Genomic DNA, 21,446 nt, shown 5'->3' with positions numbered 1-21,446 from the left:
CTTGAGCAGATGCGGCAGAGGTGGAGGAATTGGGAGAATGGGATGGAGTTTTGCAGGATACTGGGTGGGAGGAGATGTAATCCAGGTAATTATGGGAGTCTGTGGGTTTATCATAAAAGGAGACTGGAGAATGTTGCCAGAGATGGAAATGGAGAGGTCAGGAAATGGGAGGGAGGTGTCTGAGACGGATCAAGTGAATTTGTGGGCAGAATGTAAGTTGTGGGTGAAGTCGATGATCTGCTCTAGTTCAGCCGGGCAGTCATCGATGTAACAGTGGAAGAGTTGGGACACAGTGCCTGTGTAGGTACTGAAGAGGGATTGTTCAATATAGCCGAAAAGAGGCAGGTGTAGCTGGGGCCTACCGAAGACCCATGGCTACCTCTTGGATTTGAAGGAAATAGGAGAAGTTTTGGCGAGGCGGAGGAGGGTATTGGTGGTGGTGGTGGGGTGTCTGGATGGGTCTGTTGGAGAGGAAGAAGCAGACGGCTTGGAGGCTGTCCTTGTTGGGTATGGATGTGTGTAAGGACTGCACATCCATACTGCAGATAAAATGTTGGGGGCCAGGGAACTGGAAGGGCATGGTTGGTGTTGTGGACGTAGGTGTGAAGTGCCTGAACCAAAGGGGGAGCAGGATGGAGTCAAGAAAGGATGAGAGGAGTTTGATGGGGCAGGAGCATGCAGAGACAAGGGATCAACTGGGGTAGTTGGGCTTATGGATATTGGGGAGCATGTAGAACTGGGCAGTGCAGAGCTGGGAGACTATGAAATTGGAGGCAGTGGATGGGAGATCACCAGAGGCAATGAGGCACACAGTACAATGATTTTGGATTGATGGGTCATGGTGGGGTTGTGATCAAGGGGGAAGTAGGATGTGGTGTCAGAGAGTTGCCGTTTGGCCTATGTGACAGAGGTCCATTGTCCAGACTACCAGTGACCTTCCCAGTCACTGTCCATTTTAATTCCCCTTCCCACCTCCTTTCCGACATGACTATCCTTGGCCTCCTCCACTGCCACAATGAATCAGACCAGAAATTGGAGGAACAATACCTCATTTTCTGCTTGGACAGCCTACAGCCCGGAAGACTCAACAATTGGAGTTCTCGAATTTCATGTAACTTCCCTTCCCATCACCCGACTCCTTTCCAAGCCCCTCCACCTCCGTTCCATTCCTCTCATTGACCCTTCCCTCCAGTCACCAACTGGATTCATTCCTCCCATTGACCAACCAGGTTGTACCCTCTACCTGTGTCCACCTATCCCCACCTCACCATCCTGTGCCCCCACCCCCTTTATCTGCAGCTCCCTTTCCACCTACACCCCAAGTCCTGAAGAAGGATTACACTCAAAACGTTAACTTCTCCAACTCCTGATGCTGCCTGGCCTTGCCATATTGTCCCAGACCACTGCTTGTCTACCTTGGATTCCAGCATTTGCAGTCTTTTGGCATTCACTGGCATTACCATCACTGAATCCCCCATGAACAATGTTAATTGACCAGAACCTGAACTGGACTAGCTGTGACTGTGGTGAGAAGAACAAGTAACTCTTCTTTGGACTCCCCCGAATCCGCCCACCATCTACAAAGCACAAAGTCAGGAGTGTGATAGAGCACTTTCCACTGGTATGGATGAAAGCAGCTCCAGCAACACCCAAAAAGCTTGACACCACATTCACAAACATTCACTCCCTCCATCACTGATGCTCAGTAGGAACAGTGTATATCATCTACAAGATGCACTGCAGAAATTCACCAAGACTAGTACCATCTGGAAGGACAGGGCAGGTGCGAGAATACCATAATCTGCGAGTTCCATTTCAAACTGCACAGCATCCAGACTTGGAGATATATTGCTGTTCTTTATGTATTGATGGATCAAAACCCTGGAATACTCTCCCTAATGGCACTGCGGGTGAACCTACAGAAAATGGACTTCAATGGTTTAAGAAGGGAGCTCACTGCCACCTTCTCAATGCAAGTAAGAATGGGCAATCAATGCTGCCCAGCCAATGACATCTACATTCCATGAATGAATTGCAAAGAAATCCTAGCCTCTGACCTACTCTTGTAGCTATAATATTTATATAGCTGGTCCTGTTCAGTTTCTGGTCAAAAGTAACCTTTGAGATCTTGATAGTGCAAATTTCAATGACAGTAATGCCAAGGAATGTCAAAAGTAAATGGTTTGACTTTCTTTTGGATATCATCATTTCCTAGCATTTTTGTGCCACAAATGCTGCATGCCACTTATCAATCAGAGTCCAAATTTTGTCACAGATATCTAAAGCACAGAAATGGTTCTACAGTCCATCAAATCTGCACTGGTCAAAAACAAGCACCTAACTAATCAAATTTTCCAACACTTGGCCCAGAGCCTTGCAGAAGTCCTCACAGCATTCTTCTTGTACATGGGCATAGGCTGCTGCAATGTCAAATGAGTCATGAAGAATACTATACAAGTAATAGTGAACACCCTCAGTTTGGAGTTTATGAACCAAGTGAAGGTAGTTGAGTGTAAGAAATATCCTGAGGAACATTCCCAGTAATGTCCTGGGATCAAGATGATGAACCTCAAACAACAATTATTTTCCTTTGTCTTAGGTATGATTCCAACATGTAGAGTTTTCCAGATTCCCATTGACTCAACTTTGCTGGGGCTCCTCAATGCTATAGTCAGTCAAATACTGTCTTGATGTTAACAAAAGTTAATTTCGACTCACCTCTAGAGTTCAGCTCTTTGGCCCATGTTTGGAATAAAGTTGTAATGAGGTCAGCAGCTAAGTGGCCCACGCAGAACCTAAACAGAATGCCAATGAGCAGGTTACTGCTGAGTGAGTGCTGGCTCATACTGCTGAGTGAGTGAATGTCTCCTTCCATCTGTGACAACGCGGTAGCTTTAAGAGGTGTGTTTTATCTTGGTTTCTTTTAGACAGAGATAAGGGAACAGGTACGAGCAGTCTATGAGAAGTTTAAAAAAAACTGAAACCCTCACAAGTTGTTTAAGTTGGAACAATAGAAGCAGCCTGAGTAGGTGTGGTCATGCTCTCACAGATCCAGGATGGTTTTAGTTAGCTGCCCACTGTTGTTACTGGGGTCTCAGCAGGGTTGGAAAGCAGTGAATTTCTCCTGGTTGCTACATTCATTCTCTCTCAAAAATGTCGGAATGTTCTTTCCTCTTGGATTGGGAACTGCATGTATCACCATCAGTTTTCTGAATTTGCCTTTATGACAAGGGTGTGGTTATGGAACATTATTATATTGGAAGAGTTAATTTGTAATAGTTGACAATAGTTTTAAATTTCCCAATAGAATTAAGTTATCTTTCTTTTGTTGTTTTTTAAACCAAAGTGTTTGAATAAATTGTGTTTTGCTTAGCGTGAAACAGAATGACCACTCGAATTGCATCTCGAACACAGTACCAGACACTTAAAATAAGAAATAGGTACGGTCTAGGCTATTTTCTAAATATACTTTGAGGGGCTCTGGTCTGGTCCAAAACAAATTGGAGACTCTTAACGTGATCAAAATCCCTAATTCCAGGTTGAGTGTAGGATTATTGGACTCAAAGGCAGCGAGTGGTAAGTGTTAGCAATTTTGTTTCAGGTATGGAATTCAGTTGGATTACAGGAGGGTGTGGCTTGTGTAGTAATGGCTCTTTCAGTCACTATTAGTTACTAAGGCATGAAAAAAGTCATTTTGGGGGTTTTACAGGAAACGAGCAAGGCAAGGCTTTAAGAATTCACAGACCAGCTGGAGTTGGGGTTGCTTTTGTCAGTGCGCAAGGGAAGCTAATTGCAGCAATAGTTTGCCATGTATGACTGCCAGAAATGACATCGTAATCTTTCAAAATGGCTAAGGTTCAGTTGCAAATTAAGCAGTTTGAATTAGAGGAAAAGGAAACAGAAAAGGAAATCAAACAGCTTGAATTACAATTAAAAGCAGGAGAGAGAGAAGACAGGGAGAAAAAAGAGAAAAAAAGGAGAAAGAAAGAAAAGAAAAGAAAAGCAGAAAGAGACAGAGTTTGAACTTCAGAAGGTGGCAATTAGAAAGGAAAGCTTGCTTAAAAAAGGGCAGAGCTGAATGTAGAAGGTAGGATTAGCGAAGAGGAAAGTGATGATAAGCAAACCCAAAGATAAAGGCAGCATTGCCTAAATTGCCAAGAAGGATTGAGAAGACACTTTCATTTCATTTGTGAAAGTAGCTAAACAAATGAAATAGCCGGTGACCATGTGGGTCTTGATTAGCCAAACAGAATTGGTAGGTAGAGCGAGTGAGAAACTTATATCACTATCAGAGGAGATATCTGGGGAGTATAATGAAGTGAAAAATGCCATCTTAAGTGCATATGAGCTAGTACCAGGAGCCTACAGACAACATCTTAGGAATCTAAAGAGGGACCCTGGTCAAACGTACATTAAACTTGAAAGGATCAAACAAAATAATTTTGATAGGTGGAGAAGGGCATTGAAAATAGATTAAACATATCATGCTCTTAGAAGGACAATTATTTTGGAGGAGTTTAAAAATTCACTTCCTGATACAGTGAGAACTCATGTGGGAGAGCAGAGAGTTAATACTGCAAGATTAGCAATGGAAATGGCAGTGGATTATGAGTTAGCTCGTAAATCAAAGTTTGGCTGCTGATATCAATTTCAGTCTGTGCAGGACAGAAATTCGGGAAAAGAGAAATCCTCAGGTAGTTAGGGAAAAGGAGATCTCATTGAAGATAGTCAAGATAGCTTACAAAGTAAATAGGAATCCCATGATGGGGAAAAGAGAAGTAAAAGAGTTCAGGTATTTTCAAGAAGTTGCAGTGGTGTTGGTTTAGAAAAAGCACTGGAAAGATGGATGTGGGAAAACAGGATACGCCCATGAATTTTGTTCAAGTGGTAAAGGAAATCACAGTGGAAGCTAAAAAGCTGCACCAGAATGTATAATCTGGTTAGGGGTTGGTTGAGAAGAAAGTGCCAGATCTCTTTAAAGAATTTACTTGCTTGGATAAGGTTTACTAGTATATGCCAGGAGGAGCAGGTAAAGGAATTATGGGAGCATGTCAATCTCTAATGGGGAGCGAAGAAAAGGTATGCAATTCAGAAGGAATACTGCCAGAAGATGTGATAATATGCGGAATTCATGGTGAGAAGAACAGTGTTCCATTATATCAAGTGAGATTGGAAAGTCCAGTGAAAAGTTCTGGAGTGACGGTAAGAGTAAAGGCAAAAGTCTCCGTTCCAGGAATACAGTTTCTCCTTGATAAGGATATAGCTGGATCACAGGTGGGCGTGATGCCTCCTGTGGTTGAAAAGCCAGTGGAAATCAAGCAATTGAGGTATTACAGTAAGTGTAGCCTATGATTTTCCTGACTGTGAGAGAACAAGGAAGGTCACAAAGCCACGGCTGACACAGGAAGAGAAATCAAAGAATAAAGATAAGGAAGGTGAAGTGTAATTATCTGAGACTACGTTTGAACAGATGGTTGAGAAAAAAGAAAACAAAAACAAGTGGAGGTCAAAGTGGATATTTTTACTTCAGAAAAATTAACTGAATTATAACAGAAAGATGAAAAACTAAAGAAATTTGTATCAAAAAGAATACACCGAAGAATCTGAGTTAATCCATCATTTAGATATAGGAAATGCTGTTCCAATTAAGCAACATCCTTATAGACTTAATTCTCTAAAGTGGCACAGGTTCAAAAACAGAATGCACGCTCAATACAATCGAAGTGAATTACAATGACTGGAGCTCACCCATAGTAATGATACCAAAACCAGATGGTACCCAATAATTATGTGCGGAGTGTTGCAAAGTCTGATTCATATCATTTTTCACATTTGGAAGACTGTATTCAGAAGGTGGAACAGACACGCTATATTTCTAAGTTGAACTTACTCAAAGTATACTGGCATGTACCTGTATCAGAGAGAAAAGAATTTCGGCTTTTGTGACACCGAATGGACTGTACAGTTTTAAACTCATGCTATTTGGTATGAAAAATAATTGAATAATCAGCAATTGAAATATTCCATGATTCAGGAGACCTTGAGCTTAGTGCTGGCATTACAACATTTCAACATTTATATTGCCAGTAATGTGTCTGAGACAATTGTATATACTAATTATAATGCCTTAAAGCTTTGAGAAATTTAAGGACAAAAGTTCCAGACTGTTCAGATGGAGCTTATTATTGCAGCTATTCAATTTGAAAATTATACATGTGTCAGGACAAGAAAACGTAATTTGGAACTGAGTTGAGGAGGAACTACTTCACTCAAAAGGGTAATGAACCTATGGAACTCCCTGCCCAGTGAAGTAGTTCAGGTTACCTTATTGGACATTATTAAGGCAAAGATAGATTTTTGAACAGTAAAGGAAGTAAGGGTTATGGTGAGTGGGCCGGTAAGTGGAGCGGAATCAAGAAAATGATCAGCCATGATCTTATTGAATGGTAGAGCAGGCTCAATGGGCCAGTTGGCCTACTCCTGCTCCTATGTTCTTGCCGATGCATTGTTGTAACAGGGTGAAGGAAGACGATGGCGTTCGGTGGTAGGAAGAAAAGGACTAAAACAGACTGTAGTAGTGCATGTTTGCATATTTAAGAGTCAGTGTAATGTGTATATATTGTACAGTATTAATAGCATAAGACTAAAGGTTTGAAAAATGAAGCCATCTTTATATATTGATAGGTTTCTTTTAAAGGGAAAGGAGAGGTGTGACAATGTTGTGGCTTTCAGGAGTGTATTTTGTCCGGGTTTCCTTTACAGAGAGACTGGGGGACAGGTGTCGAGTAGTCCATGAGAAGATAACAGAGTTGTGAAGCTTGGGATTTGTTTTTAAGTTGGAACAAAATAAGCAGCCTGAATGGGTGTGGTCAATCTCTCAGATGTTTTGTTAGCTTTCCCCTGTTGTTGCTAGGGTCTCAGCAGGGTTGGAAAACAGTGAATCTCTCCTGGCTGCTAAACTCTTTTTCGCAGAATTGTCTTATGATGATCTTTCTTCCTGGATTGAAGAATTGCATGTGAGACAATCTGTTTTCTGAACTTGCCTTTTTGTAAGGGCGTAGTTATGAGATGTTACTACATTGGACAATTAATTAGTAATAGTTACGGTATCTATTATTCCACTCAGCTTTCAAATAGAGTTATGATATTCCAAGTTCTTCTTTCCTTAGCTGTATTTTAACTGTAGTGTTTGAAAAAATTGCTGCCAGATAGATGGACCAAATGAATCGCATATGGAACAGAGCACTTTACATTTACGTTCAAAATCAGAAAAAGGATATAGGCTATTTCCTTAACATATTTTGAGGGGGTCTGATCTCGTCCATAACACATCACTTTCCTGATCATTGAGTGTAGGCAGGTGGAACAACAGTTAGATATATCCTACACTGTATGGACAGGGCGTACTTTGACAATTCTTCATATTTCTGGGCTGATGCCAGCATTGTCCACAAGATGTTTTGCGACACAATTAGTTCTGGAGCAAGTCTTCAGTAATTTTGTTGAATGTTGTCATGGCCCATAGCCTTTGCACTATTCAGTATTCACAGCAGTTTCTTGATACCACGCATTGTGAACTGACTTGGCTGAAGACTGATAACTGTGGTGCTGGGAATCTCAGAGCGAGTCGAGTGTCTGTTGCTGAAAAGCACAGCAGGTCAGGCAGCTGAGGAGCAGGGGGGAAAAAAATTCCAAAGAAAAAAGAATCGACATTTCGGGCCAGAGCCCTTCATCAAGAATTCCTGATAAAGGGCTCCGGCTCGAACTGTTGATTTTCCTAGTCCTTGGATGCTGCCTGACCTACTGTGCTTTTCCAGCAACACACTTTCGATTCTGATCTCCAGCATCTGCAGACCTCACTTTCTCCTAGTTGCTCTCACAGCGAGGTCCACCAAGATGAGAAATTTAAAAATAAATTTGAGTGGGAACAGCGGCCGAGTTGAGGTGAACCCGGGAGACTACAGCTAAGGTACGAGTTTTTTTCAAAATTACTTACCTGTGGCGGGCATCGGTGTTTTGTTTTTTCTCTCCGATGGACCTGGAGCCAATGCAGACAGTGTATTGATGAGCAGAAAAATATGTAGCACATGTAGGATATGGGCTTTGGAGTTTTGAAAGGGTTCAAAGTTCTAGACAGTGGAATATGGGTGGCTAGTGAGTAGAGTATTAAGAACAATGTGGATTGGAACTAAGGCAGAGTTGAGTGTTCCAGCAGCATATGGACTTAAGTTGGGCAAGAGGTTGACATAGGCAGTCATTCTAATGCAGAAAATGGAAGTTAGGAGCCTTGCTGAAAATCAAAGACAATGTCTTGGTTGTGAACAATTGGTTTTAATCCTGAAAAGGGGGTCAGTCAGGGAAGAGAACTAGTGCCCACAGAATGGATTTGGGGGCAGTGGCTGAACTCAATGACTTCTTCCCCATGATTAACTAGAAGAAATTTTCATTCATTAAGAACTGGATATCTGACAAACAAACAAACAATGGAGGCCATAGATGGGTTGAGAGAATTGATGGTGACACTGAGTTGTGAATTTTCAATATACATGTGGTATTTGATGTCTCTTTAGATTACATCGTTGAGGGGGCAATAATTTGAAGGGAAACAGAATAAGGCCAAACAATAATCAGTGGGGTGTTCAAAGATAAGATGTCAGGGAGGTAAGTAATGTCTCTTTATTTAGGAAGGCAAGGAACAGGAGTAGAATATTCTATTCCTGAATTCTACTTCAATTAGCTTATTGTTTCAATTATTCCTCTCTTCTCTATCTCTTTACACCCTTCCCTATCAAAAGCTTACTTAATCACCAAATTTGAAAAGCACTAAAATAAAAATAAATGACTAAAGGCAGGGCTTTGTTAAATCCAGTCAGCAATACAAGCCTAGCATTTAGCCTGAAGGTGAGATTCGTGCTGGAATGGAGGTGGTTACTGGGATAGTTTGTTGGTCCTGAAGAAAGCACCCTCTTCCTGGCCTACAAGCAGCTTTCTCCACAAGCTGTAGGTATTCCACAAAAACCCTCAATGAGCCATGTTCTAATACACACTGTCTCTTTCCCTTCATCATTCAGGTATGTTCCAATCCTCTTGCACTGCTACCAGCCAACCTCAACGCAATAATGCCTCCTCTCCTGTGGTCAAATGAAGTGTTCCATGAAAGTAAAACAAACCCTCAGTTGGAATCTATCCAGGATGGTTATTTCACCTGTACAACATCACCTTTAATGCAAATCTGAAACTACTTGGTTTTCATTCACTGCGGAGTTACTTTCAAAGTATTTTATTTAATCTGGCAAAGTGATGTTTTATTGAGTGTGCATGACATGCTAATGTATTTGAAATGGATTTCCAGCAAGGAGCTCAATTTGCTTCTATCTACTGCAACCTTAACTCCCTAAGAGTCTCTGATCATCAGTTCCGAATGCCAATCAATTATGGGATATCACCACACTGAGGATGGGAAACATTTCACTCGCAATGGGCACTAAAGGGAGTGTGCTGGGAAAGATGATGCAGCTCTGTATTTAAAAAATTATTTTAGATGAGAGAAGTCTGGAAATATTGGGGTGCACAAGGTGGAAAAGCTAAGTCTCAAAGAAGCAGGTGGTGAAAAAGAAAACTGCGATTACAAAGGCTCAAATGTACAGAAGCTAATTATGTCAAGCAAGCTTGGGGAAAGGAATAAAGAAAGCTTCAACCACAATTTGGCTCTTTGAACAGTCAAAGTTAATTGGATGAATTTTGAGCAAAGCTCAGACAACCTTCTGCCACTATATGTTTAATAATGTTCTAGAACATAACATTACAGAGGGAGACTTGTAATTTCTAATGCACCATAAAGTGCTTGAAATGCAAGATGAATCAAATGTTACAAAAGTATCACTGCAACCAATCAGTAAGATTAACTAAAATCTGCCCATTGGTGTTTGTGGAACACAATAGCTTAAATACAACATAGTATATTTCAGGTTAATGGAATCCCCTGAATTAGATTGACGGAGATTGAACTGAGTCTTCCTGAAAAGATTATTTGAAAAATTAACAACATTAATTTACCAAAATATAGTTTTTTTGCTAATGAAAGGAATCAACATACCCAACTTCAGATAAAGAATAAGAAAGAAATTACTATTAAAAAGCATGTCAGGACAAGTGATACATTTTACTGAATCACTCTCAAGTTGTCTTGTGAAATAGACTGTTATTGACTTAGAATTATAGGTCACTACACATGAACTCACAAATAGGACTGTCCTTTCTCCCTTTTAAGCTCTCCCCGCACCACTCTTGCCAATAGTGGATATGATACTTGCTCACTGGCATCTGCCAACAATGCTCTTTGGTACTGTTGCTGTTTGCTAGGAGTTCTGCAAGAGACCTGGGGCACCTCCTTGTTCACTAACAGCTGTCTGCTGGGAAGTACCTTCTCTCTGCTCAACAACAAACATATTTAAAACATATGTAATATTGAATAGACAATTCCTAAACCTTTCCAAATCATGACAGCAATTTCAATTTTATAGAACTAAAATTGTCAGTGGATCTCTTTACAGTGAATACATGCCAATGACGATAGCTTAACTAAGGTCCTCTGTTTCATTCATCTAGTACATTTTAATCAGCTAATTTTTTTCTGATGAAAAAAAATGCAAAGCCAGATATCACAAATAAAAATGTTCTAATTTAAATATAATTAAAAGCTATACAGTTTCCAAAAATGTTCATTTTTCGGGGCTCAATTTTTCAGACAGCCAAGGAACAAGGTGACAGTGTGTAAAATTGGGCATCATGCTATGGGTACCTTTTTACATGCGACTCCAGCAGCAGGAAGAGAACCTTCTTACCCCAACACCACATTACCAACAGACCAGTAAAGTCAGGAGGCCCACCCACCTGCCAATTTTAGCATTATGTGGCACTATACTCCTAACTACCTATTGAACAGTGACAATGTTAGGGCTTCCTTCTGCCAACACAGAGATAAATACTGAGAGGACTTCACCTTAGAATAAAGTCTTGTAATTTTCATGGTTTTGGTTGGTGGCCAGGCAAGGGAAAAAGAACTTTTGCGCCCACTGGAGAATTCCCACACCATCAAGGTCTTCCCACCATTACATTTCCCCATCTTACCTGCTCTGTTCAGCATGGACATCCATACCCCTCGACTCTTATAATCTTGGCAATAACCACATTCCCCATAACTCCATCTTCATCTTGGAAACTGGCTCCCTCAACAATTTCTGTTGGGATTCGGATGCAGTTCAAGCAGTGGCCAGCATTCCTAATGGTGCTGCTGGGACCAGAGGTTCAGTCAGCTGAAATGTCTTGGAGGTGGGAGATCCTCACCAGATAAGAATGGAAGACTGGCCTCAACCCTACTAATCTGGTTGGAAGCAAAAAAAAACCTGCAGAAGCTGGAATCCATGGTAGACAAGCAAGAGGCTGGAAGAACCCAGCAAGCGAGGCAGCATCAGGAGGCGGAGAAGTTGATGCGTCAGGTGTAACCCTTCTTCAGGACTGGGGTGGGTGGAAGGCAAGCTGCAGATAAAGGGGGTGGTGGGGTCAGGGTGGTGAAGTGGGGACAGGTGAAGACAGGTAGCGGGTATGACCTGGTTGGTCAATGGGAGGAATGAATCCGGTAGATGGCTGGGAGGAGTGGCGGTGGTGGGGGGGGCTGTGAAGGGTGTTATGAGAAGTGATGGGAAGTTATTTGAAATTGGAGAACTCAATGTTGAGTCCTCCTAGTTGTAGGCTGCCCAGGCAGAAGATGAGGTTCCGTTCATCCAATTGCGTTTTGGTTCGATGTGGCAATGGAGCAGGCCAAGGATCATCATGTTGGAAAGGGAGTGGGAAGGGGAATTAAAATAGGCGGTGACTGGGAGGTCACTGCAGGGCTGGCCGAGATACTTGCCGAACAACCAGGCCAGCCAGTCATCATCTGTTTTAATTCCCCTTCCTTTTCCGACATGACCACCCTTAGCCTCCTTCATTGGCACAATGAACCCAAACTGCAAATTGGAGGAACACCACCTCATCTTCCACCTGGGCAGCCTACAGCCTGGAGGACTCAACATTGAGTTCTCCAATTTCAAACAACTTCCCTTCCTCCAACACCCTTCCAAGTCCCTCCCCCTCCCATCCACTCTTCCCACTTAGTGGATTTATTCCTCCCATTGACCAACCCAGGTCATACTCTGTACCTGTCTTCACTTATCCCCACTTCACCATTCTTCTCTCCCCCCATCAACCCCTTTATTTGCAGCTCCCCTTCCACCACCTCCAGTCCTGAAGAAGGGTTACCCATGAAATGTCTCCACCTCCTGTTGCTGTCTGGCTTGCTGTGTTCTTCCAGCCTCCTGCTTGTCAACCCTATTGATGGCCTGATAGTTGCTAAGAAGCTGGAAGGTGAGCCAAAGACTGAATGTGCAAGTTCTCACTTTTACTCTGTGGTAGGAAAAAGGAGTGGGCAGGGGCTCCACCTCCATACGCTTCAATACATTTGTTAACATCAAACTCCCATTTAGAGTTAATAATTGATCTTGCATCAATTGCGATTGGTGGAAATATTCCAAACTCCTACTGCCTTTTGAATTTAGGGATCTCCTAATGTGACAATACTGTGGCTTTAAGAGGTGTATTTTGTCCTCATTTTACTTTGAAGAGAGATGGTAAGGGAGACTTGCTGAGCAGTATATCAGAGCCACTAGAGTAAACAGCTTGTGAGGCATCTTTTTTTTTAAAAAGTAGGAACAATAGCTTGAATATGTGTGGTCAAGCTTCCAAAACAAAATGGAATTTTTAGTTTTACCTTTCAGCAGTTGCTTCTGGGTTCTGTGGAAGCTATTTTTCCCCTCCTCTCGGTTACAGCCAAAAGCTGGGGGTTATCTTCCTGATAATGAAGTTATCTGTGAGACAACCTGTTTTCTGAATTTGCCTTTTGCTCAGGGTATGTTTATAGGATGTTGCTAGATTGGAACAGTTAAATAGTAATAGTTATTGTACCTATTATTCTGTTAAGTTTTCCAATAAAGTTATTCCAATTTCTTCTTTCTTCTGTTGTATATTAACTATAGTAGATGAAAAATAAAGTGTGTTTTGCTTTAAATCTGGTGGCGTGACAAAACAAATTGCATCTGGAAAACAACATCTTACATTTACCTTTGAAATAGGGAAAAAGCAGCATCTAGTTTATCTTCTGAATATTTTGAAAGGGCTTGGCCTAGTCCATAACAAATTGGGAATTCTGGTAGGATTAAAATCTTTAATTTCAGAATGAATTTAGGGTTATTGGACTCAAACAGGAGTGCTAAGTGGGGAGTGACAAGTGTTACTGTCTTTTATTTTGGGTGTTGAATTCAGTTGGTTTAAACAGGGTGTGCTTTGTGTAGTAATGGCTCTTTCAGTTACTAAGTTTCCTGGGGGTGGAAGAGGTCACTTTGGAAATTTTACAGTAAGTGAGCAAGCTTGACTTTTGGAATTGGCAAACATGCAGGAGTTTGGGTGATCTGTGTCGGCGAGGAAAGGGGAGGTAGTTGTAGCAATTGCACAGTATTTACAATTGCCAGGAATACCATCAGAACATTTGGAAATGACTGAAAGTCAATTGAAAATGAAGCAGCATGAAGATGAAAAGGAAATTAAACAGTTTGAGTTATGATTAAAAGCAGAAAGTGAGAAAGAGTTTGAACTTCAGAAGTTAGCATATAGAGAGGAAAGTCAATGTAAAAGGGTGTAGGTGATGGTAGAAGTTAGGCTTAATGAGGAAGATAACAATCAGGACCAAACCCATTGTACCTGATGGGGATCTGTTAAATATGTCCAAGTATTGCCTAAGTTCGACAGGAAGGATGTAGAAGCTTTTTTCATTTCATTTGAGAAGGTGGCTAAACAAATAAAATGGCCACTAACCATGTGGGTATTGTTATCCAAACAAAATTGGCAGGTAGATCTAGTGAGGTATTCACATCATTATCAGAGGAGGTATCTGTGGAGTATAAGGAGGTGAAAAATGCCATCTTAAGTGTATATGAGTTAGTACCAGAAGCCTACAGACGACATATCAGGAATCTAAAGAGGGACCCTGGTCAAACGCACATTGAGTTTGAAAGGTTCAAACAAAGTAATTTTGATAGGTGGAGAAGGGCATTGAAAATAGATCAAACATATGACTCCCTTAGAGAGATGGTTATTTTGGAGGAGTTCAAAAATTCACTTCCTGAAGAAGTGAGAAGTCATGTGGAAGAGCAAGAGAGTTAAAACTGCAAGATTAGCAGCAGAAATGGTAGTAGATTATGATTTGGTTCATATATCAAAGTTTGGTTGCTGATATCAATTTCAGTCTGCGCAGGAGAGAAATTGGGAAAATGAGAAATCCTCAGGTGATAAGGGAAAAGGAGATGGTGAAGGTAGTAAAGATAATTTACCACGGTAAAATGGAAACTCATGAATGGGAAAGAGAAATTAAAAAAAAGTCTTGATTGTTTTCACTGCAATAAAGTAGGCCACATGAAGTCACAGTGCTGGTGGTTTACAAAAAGCATTGGAAAGATGGATGTGGGAAAACAGGATGAGCCAGTGAATTTTGTTAAAGTGGTAAAGGAAAGCATTGTTGAAGCTAAAAAGGTATTCCAGAAGAAAGTGCCAGATCTCTTTAAAAAATTTACTTGCGAGGGTAAAGTTCACTCATGTATACCAGGAACAGGTAAAGAAATTCAAATTTTACAGATATAGGCGCAAGCCAATATCTGATGGGGAGAGATGAGGAGGTATGTAATTCACAAGTAGTATTGCCAGAAAAGGTCGTAATATATGGAATTCATGGGGAGTTGCTTGTAGTGCTGGGTGATCCTTTAAAAGCAAGGTTTAATAGGCCTTATCAAATCAAAAGGAAATTGAGTGAGGTGAATTATTTGATAAGAATGCAAGATCGAAAGAAATCTCAGAGCCTGTCATGTGAACATGCTCAAAAGGCGTTTTGATAAGGAAGAAAAGCAAGAGGAGAATGTGTTGCTGGCTACAACACTGAGTGAAGAACTAAATTCAGATGATTCTGAATTGGGCATTCCACAAATTAAATTGAACAAAGACAATGTTCTCAAAAACTGGAATAAATTACTGAGTTACCTTCCAGAATAAAACTGAAATGACCTGAAAGAGTTATTACAATCACATAGGGAGATATGTGGGAATAAGCTGGGAAGTATTAATTTAATTACAAATGACATAGGAAGTGCTGTTGCAATTAAGCAACATCTTTATAGAGATTTAACTTTCTAAAGTTGGCACAGGTTCAAAAAGGGATTGAACATGTGCTCAAAGACTACATAATTGAAATGAGTTGCAACAAATGGAGCTCACCAATAGTGATGGTGCCAAAACTTGATGGTACCTAATAATTATGTGTGGACTATCACACAGTCAATGCAGTTACAAAATCTGATTCATGCCGTATTCCACGTCCGGAAGACTATATTGAGAAGGTGGGACAAAAAAAACTTGTATTTCTAAGTTGGACTGAAACGGACGATACTGGCAGGCAACTTTATTTGTAACAGCGAAGACAATTTTGGCTTTCATGACACCGAACAGACTGTACCAGTTTAAAGTCATGCCATTTTGTATGAAAAATGCACCAGCCATATTTTAAAGACTAACCAATAAAGCAATTCTGAGATTACCTAATTGTGTGGTGTACATCAACAACTTCTTGTTTTTTTTTTAAAGTCACACATGGAAGGAACATATGCCGCATTTATTGAAATTGTTCGATCGACTTCGGGAAGCGGGCTTGGTGATAAACCTGGCTAAGAGTTCGCTTGCAAAAGCCCAAGTAATGTTCCTGGGCCACATAGGGACAGCGATAGATGGTCCAACAAGATGCTAAAATAAAGGTTAGTGGGGAGCTTCCCATACAGTCGATGAAGTGGGCAACACTCTAATTCCTGGGATTGAGTACATTTGTTTTCAGAAGTTTGTACTGAATTTGCTCCACTGAGTGACTTATTGTACAAGTGCATGAAATATCAATGGATGGAGGACTGTCCAAAGGTATTTGATAGCCTAAAACCTGTGTTAATCACTGCCCCAGTGTTAGCCACACCTAATTATGTAAAGTACTAAAGTGGCTATCGATGAGTGATATAGGTGTCAGCACTGTAATCTTGCAAAATGATGAGAAGATAGAAAGACTTACTAGGCATTTCTCCAGAAAATTGAATAATCATCAGTAGATGGTGTTAGTGTTGCAACATTCCAACAGTTATATTGCCAGTAATTTGTCCGAGACAATCGTACATAGTGACTATAACCTTACAGTTTTTGGAGACATTTAAGGACAAAAATTTCAGACTGTTTAAATGGAAATTATTGTAGCCATTCAATTTGAAAATTATACATGGCAGGACAAGATAATGCCAATGCAATATTGTGACTCTGATGAAGAAAGACACAGGCATTCAGAGGCGGGGAAAATAACAGACTGAAATAGACTGGAGTAATCAACATTTACATCCTTCATGTAATGCATACACATTGTACGCTAGTAGTGCAAAATCATAAGTTTTTAAAAACAAAGCCAAATTTGTATATTAATGTATTTTTTCTAAAAAGGTATGACGATACTGTGGCTTTAAGAGTTATATTTTGCCCTTTTTTAAAAAAGGAGAATTTTAAAGCAAAGCTGGAGAGCTGTCTACAACAACCACTAGAATGAACAACTTCGGAGGCCTTTGGGATACAAAAATGTTGGAACAACAGAAGTAGTCTAAATGGGTGTGGTCAAGCTCCCACAGAACCAGGAGTGTTTTTTAAAAATCTTTTAGCAGTTGCTGTTGGGGTCTTGAAGTGGAAGCTATTTTTTTCCCCTCTCAGTTACAGCCAAAAGCTGGGGATTCTCTTCCTGCCACTGGAGTTGCATGTGAAACGACCTGTTTTCTGAATTTGTCTATTGGAACAAATAGTAATAGTTACTGTATCTAATATTCTGCTAAGTTTTTCAATAGAGTTAAGGTATTCAATTCCTTTTTTCTTTTGTAGTATTTTAATTATAATTGATGAATAGAGTGTGATTTGCTTTAAATCTGGTATTTTGACCAACTGAATTGCATCTGGAACACAACATTTACCTTGAAATTAAGAAAAAGTTACGATCTAGACTATCTTCTGATTATTTTGAGGGGGTTTGGTCTGGGCCATAACACTAATTTCACTCCTGAAACGTCCATTGTAATGCTTAAGACTATTTTCTAGTCCTAGATTTTAATCAGCATTAATAATTTGTTTTTATCTAGTCGACTAGTTTCCTTTTAACATTGCAAAAGCTTTGATTGAATCTCTCAACTTTATAAATTCCTGGGAATTCCATCTAGTTTGTGCAACATTTCCTGATAAGTGACTCTTGGATATAGTTATCATTCAATCCAAGGCCTATATACACACAAACTTGAGGAACGACTGAGTGCTTCAAGTGAGGGGCATAGACAGGGGTAGGCAGAAAGGAACTCTTCCTCTTGGTGAATGGAGAAATGACCATTGGGTATAGATTTAAAGGGGCAGGACATTTAGAGAGGATGCAAGGAGAAAATGTTTTCATCCATAGGGTGGTGGGAATCTGGAACTCACCGCCTGTAAGGAAGGTAGAAGCCCTCATAACATTTAAAAAGTATTTAGATGTGCATTTGCAAGGCCAAAGCATATAAAGGTTAAGGGCCAAGTGCTCAAAACTAAGTTGAAATAATTGGGTGCCCAGAAAACTCGGTGGGCTTTTTCTGTGCTGTAGATCTCAATGACTGTAGGCGTAATGCAACCATGGTTTTGTACAGCTGTATGAGGGCTTCTTCCTCTGTTCTTTGACTTTTAGATGTAAAGGCCAGAATTACATTAGTATTTGCTTTTTTTTCCCCATACATGACATTTTAATGATCAATGCACCTAGACCTCTTTGGAATTTAGGGTATAGGTTTGTTCGCTGAGCTGTAGGTTTGATATCCAGACGTTTCATTACCTGGCTAGGTAACATCAGTGGCGACCTCCAAGTGAAGCAAAGCTGTTGTCTCCTGCTTTCTATTTAGATCTTTCTCCTGGATGGGGTTCCTGGGGTTTATGGTGATGTCATTTCCTGTTCATTTTCTGAGGGGTTGATAGATGGCATCCAGATCTGTGTTTGCGCTTATGGTGTTGTGGTTGGAGTGCCAGGCCTCTAGGAATTGTCTGGCATGTCTTTGTTTAGCCTGTCCCAGGATAGATGTGTTGTCCCAGTGGAAATGGTGTTTTTTTTTCATCCATGTGTAGGGCTACGAGCGAGAGAGGGTCGTGTCTTTTTGTGGTGTTTGCGTATCCTGGTGGCTAACTTTCTTCCTGTTTGTCCTACGTAGTGTTTGTGGCTGTCCTTGCATGGAATTTTGTAGATGATGTTGGTTTTGTCCACGAAGTTCGTCTGTGCTGCAGTGTGTGGTGGCTCGTTGGAATAGTGTTCTGATACAACTTTGTTTGTGTGTGTTGGGATGGTTGCTGTTGTAGTTAAGTATTTGGTCAGTGTTTGTCGGTTTTCTGTATATGCAGGTTTGTAGTTCTCCGTTGTCCTTTCTTTCGACTGTGACATCCAGGAATGCGAGTTTGTCGGTTTCTTCCTCCTTGGTGAACTTTATGCCTGTGAGGGTATTGTTGATGATGTTGAATGTCTCTTCTGTTTTGTTTTGTGATGACAAAAGGTATCATGTACGTAGCGGACCCAAGTTCACCAAGGAGGAAAATTCTAGAAACACCTAAATTCAGAGACATGCTTGTGCAATGTGGTTGTCATGACATGAAAATCAAACAGAAACCTCTTGAAAAATCAAGTTGGCAGTACCACACTTTCATAGCAATCTACTGTAGGAGGGCAGCTAATCTTTTGAGCCACATTGAGAGAGTCAAAGCAATTACCACGATATGAAGAAGGAAGGTAGCTCCTGCTGTAATGAGCAGAGAAGGACTACCTCTGTTCTGAGGAAGGGTAATTTGATCCAAAACGTTAACAGATTTCTCTCCACAGATGTTGCCAGACCTTCCTGAGCTTTTCTAGCAGTTTCTATTTTTGACTATTCAAGAGAGTTAGTTTTCTGCTTGAAAGGAAAGGAATAGAATGGATGCAACTTTTGGGAATTTAAGGAATAAGGAGTCACAAAGGTGCAATTGAATGTCAGATCTGGATAATTCAATGAGTTGAATGGATTTTAAAGGGCTTTAGAAATTTTGAATTATCATGGTAGGAAGCAGTGAACCTGAAGGAAACTATAGGCACATTCTTGTAATACTATGCATTGCCAGAAGTATTAACGTATAGCAAAAATGATTGAAATGATACATCTGGATTGCATTAGTTAATGCAAAAGTACCTTTTCTTTAATTCAATATACTATTTGATCTGTTTATTTTGCAGTACAATTCTTAAATTCAGTTTAAAATGAAAGCTTGTTAATTTACTTGCATTCGTCATTTGAGAGGTGTCTCTCAGATTAGTCTCCACAGGATTGTAACAAATGATATTAATTTTGCTATGGTGGACATATTCATACAAAACACTGAAATTACATCACAGTTTCCAACAATGACTTCACGTGCAGGGGTTTTAATTCTCAGCCCTTGTGATTACAAGTTCATCTTCCTTCTTGCACTCACACAAGGTCTATAATTCAGATGTGTACATTTTTGGTCACAAAGGATTAGATTAAGAAAAGGCTGGAAAGATAAAAGGATCTGATCCTGCAGCTAACTGGTTAGGTTTGAGAAAGCCTTGATATTTGATGACATTAAGCCGTTTACAGGAGGAACTCTCCAAAGAGTGAACTAGAACCAGAAAAAGCCAAATCTGTTGCCGGGGTTTCAGTAGAGGGTGGAGAAATGGTCTGCATTTTTGTTTAAACATAGTGTTGGAAGAAGCACTCCTGCTCTTCTGGGCTCCATATTTATTAAGAATGGAGGCTCTCCCCATCAGTTAATAGCATGTTGTGCTGGACAAATGCAGATTCAAGAATGGAGAAAGTGAGGACTGCAGATGCTGGAGGTCTGAGTCAAAGACTGTGGTGTTGGAAAAGCACAAACGGTCAGGCAGCATCCGAGGAGCAGGAGACTCTCCTGCTCCTCGGATGCCGCCTGACTGGCGGTGCTTTTCCAGCACCACACTTAAGATTCAAGAATGGGTCATACAAGTTCAGGAGGGCAACTCATTATAATTACTTATTTCCTCTTTAAATGTTCTTGCATGCTCCATCAGAATTTTTCACATTGAAAATAGGTAGCTGAAAAACATTTAATTATAAAAATAAAATTTCAAGAAAGTTTTACACCTTCTTCTCTCCATTAAATGCAGTACATCAATGCAACACTTTTCACTGTACACCAGAATAGTGTTCACATCTTTCAGAGTCTTAAACCCAACTCCAAAAACACTTGTGAACAAAATACAATGTAACTTTCCTGTCTAGAACTCTATTGTTGAGAACCAATTGTCAAAAAATATAGTTTGAGCAGACACAAGAAACTCATGACATTAATTTAATATATGATGGTTGGAAACAGAATCAAGGAAGATACAGTTTTTGGGTAAGTAAAACAAAACAAACTCATTACTGTTTTCTGAAGGTCTTATGGTTTGGTAAATATTTCTACTGGCACATTTGTTTTCATAACCTATGGTTAGAAATTCTAAATCAAGAAAATTCCAAAATTCTGACATGACTTAGTCAAGCATTCCATGCTGGAAAGGTTACTGTGCACGACTTCAGTGGGAACATAATTTAGGTGTGTTGTCACTTTAAGAACATTTGAACCTTTAAACAATGGAACACTTTGAAAGATGGTCAATGTTACTTCTTCCATGCAAATGCTGAAGCATATTAACTGGTGGCACTATTTGTCTACTATTTGGCAAGAACATTATTACTGAACAGTTTCTAAGTTTCCATTGCCTGAGGCATTAAGGAAGACTGACACTAGTGCAATCTAGTTGATTTCTTACAGCAGTGTTCAGAAACTATTGCTGAGACTCATATCCAGGCTTTGTCATAATCTGATTTGCAAGTGACGCATGATATGCAAAATGGAATTCAAAGCACTTAAAATGTCATGCATTTTCAAGCAAAACATTGCATAAAATGACCTGGAGAGAACCAAAAAGAAAATAATTACACCCATTTATTTGTATCATTGTTAGTCACAGGTGAGCTGCTGGAAGACTGGAGGTTGGCTAATATGGTGCAACTATTTAAGGTGGCAAGGAAAGGCCAGGCAACTATACAGCGGTGAGCTTGACATCAGTAATGTGTAAGTTGTTTGAGGAAATCCTGAGGGACAGAATTTACATATATTTAGAAAGGCAAGGACTGATTATGGATAGTTGACATGGCTTTGTGCGTGGGAAATAGTGTCTAACTTGAGTTTTTTGATGAAGTTTTGAAAAGGATTGATGA

The 21,446-nt window shown here is 40.3% G+C and overlaps 1 protein-coding gene across 6 annotated transcripts in view; it reads right to left on the bottom strand.

Annotated features, from left to right (window-relative positions):
* The window catches only part of tmem269 (transmembrane protein 269), an 85,646-nt gene that overhangs the window by 36,960 nt on the left and 27,240 nt on the right, over nt 1-21,446 (bottom strand). Inside the window, exon 1 of one of the 6 annotated variants that reach the window (XM_043675520.1) lies at nt 2,719-2,780. The exons of the other annotated variants lie outside the window; for them this stretch is intronic. The gene's annotated coding sequence lies outside the window, so the exon portion shown is untranslated. Of the gene's footprint in view, nt 1-2,718; nt 2,781-21,446 lie in introns of those variants that run through there. 6 annotated transcript variants of the gene reach the window in all.

The sequence above is a fragment of the Chiloscyllium plagiosum genome, chromosome 34, assembly GCF_004010195.1.
Source record: "Chiloscyllium plagiosum isolate BGI_BamShark_2017 chromosome 34, ASM401019v2, whole genome shotgun sequence".
In the NCBI taxonomy this organism is placed as follows: Eukaryota; Metazoa; Chordata; class Chondrichthyes; order Orectolobiformes; family Hemiscylliidae; genus Chiloscyllium; species Chiloscyllium plagiosum.
The sequence above is the reverse complement of the archived record's forward strand: the minus strand, read 5'-3'. Positions and strand labels throughout refer to the sequence as shown.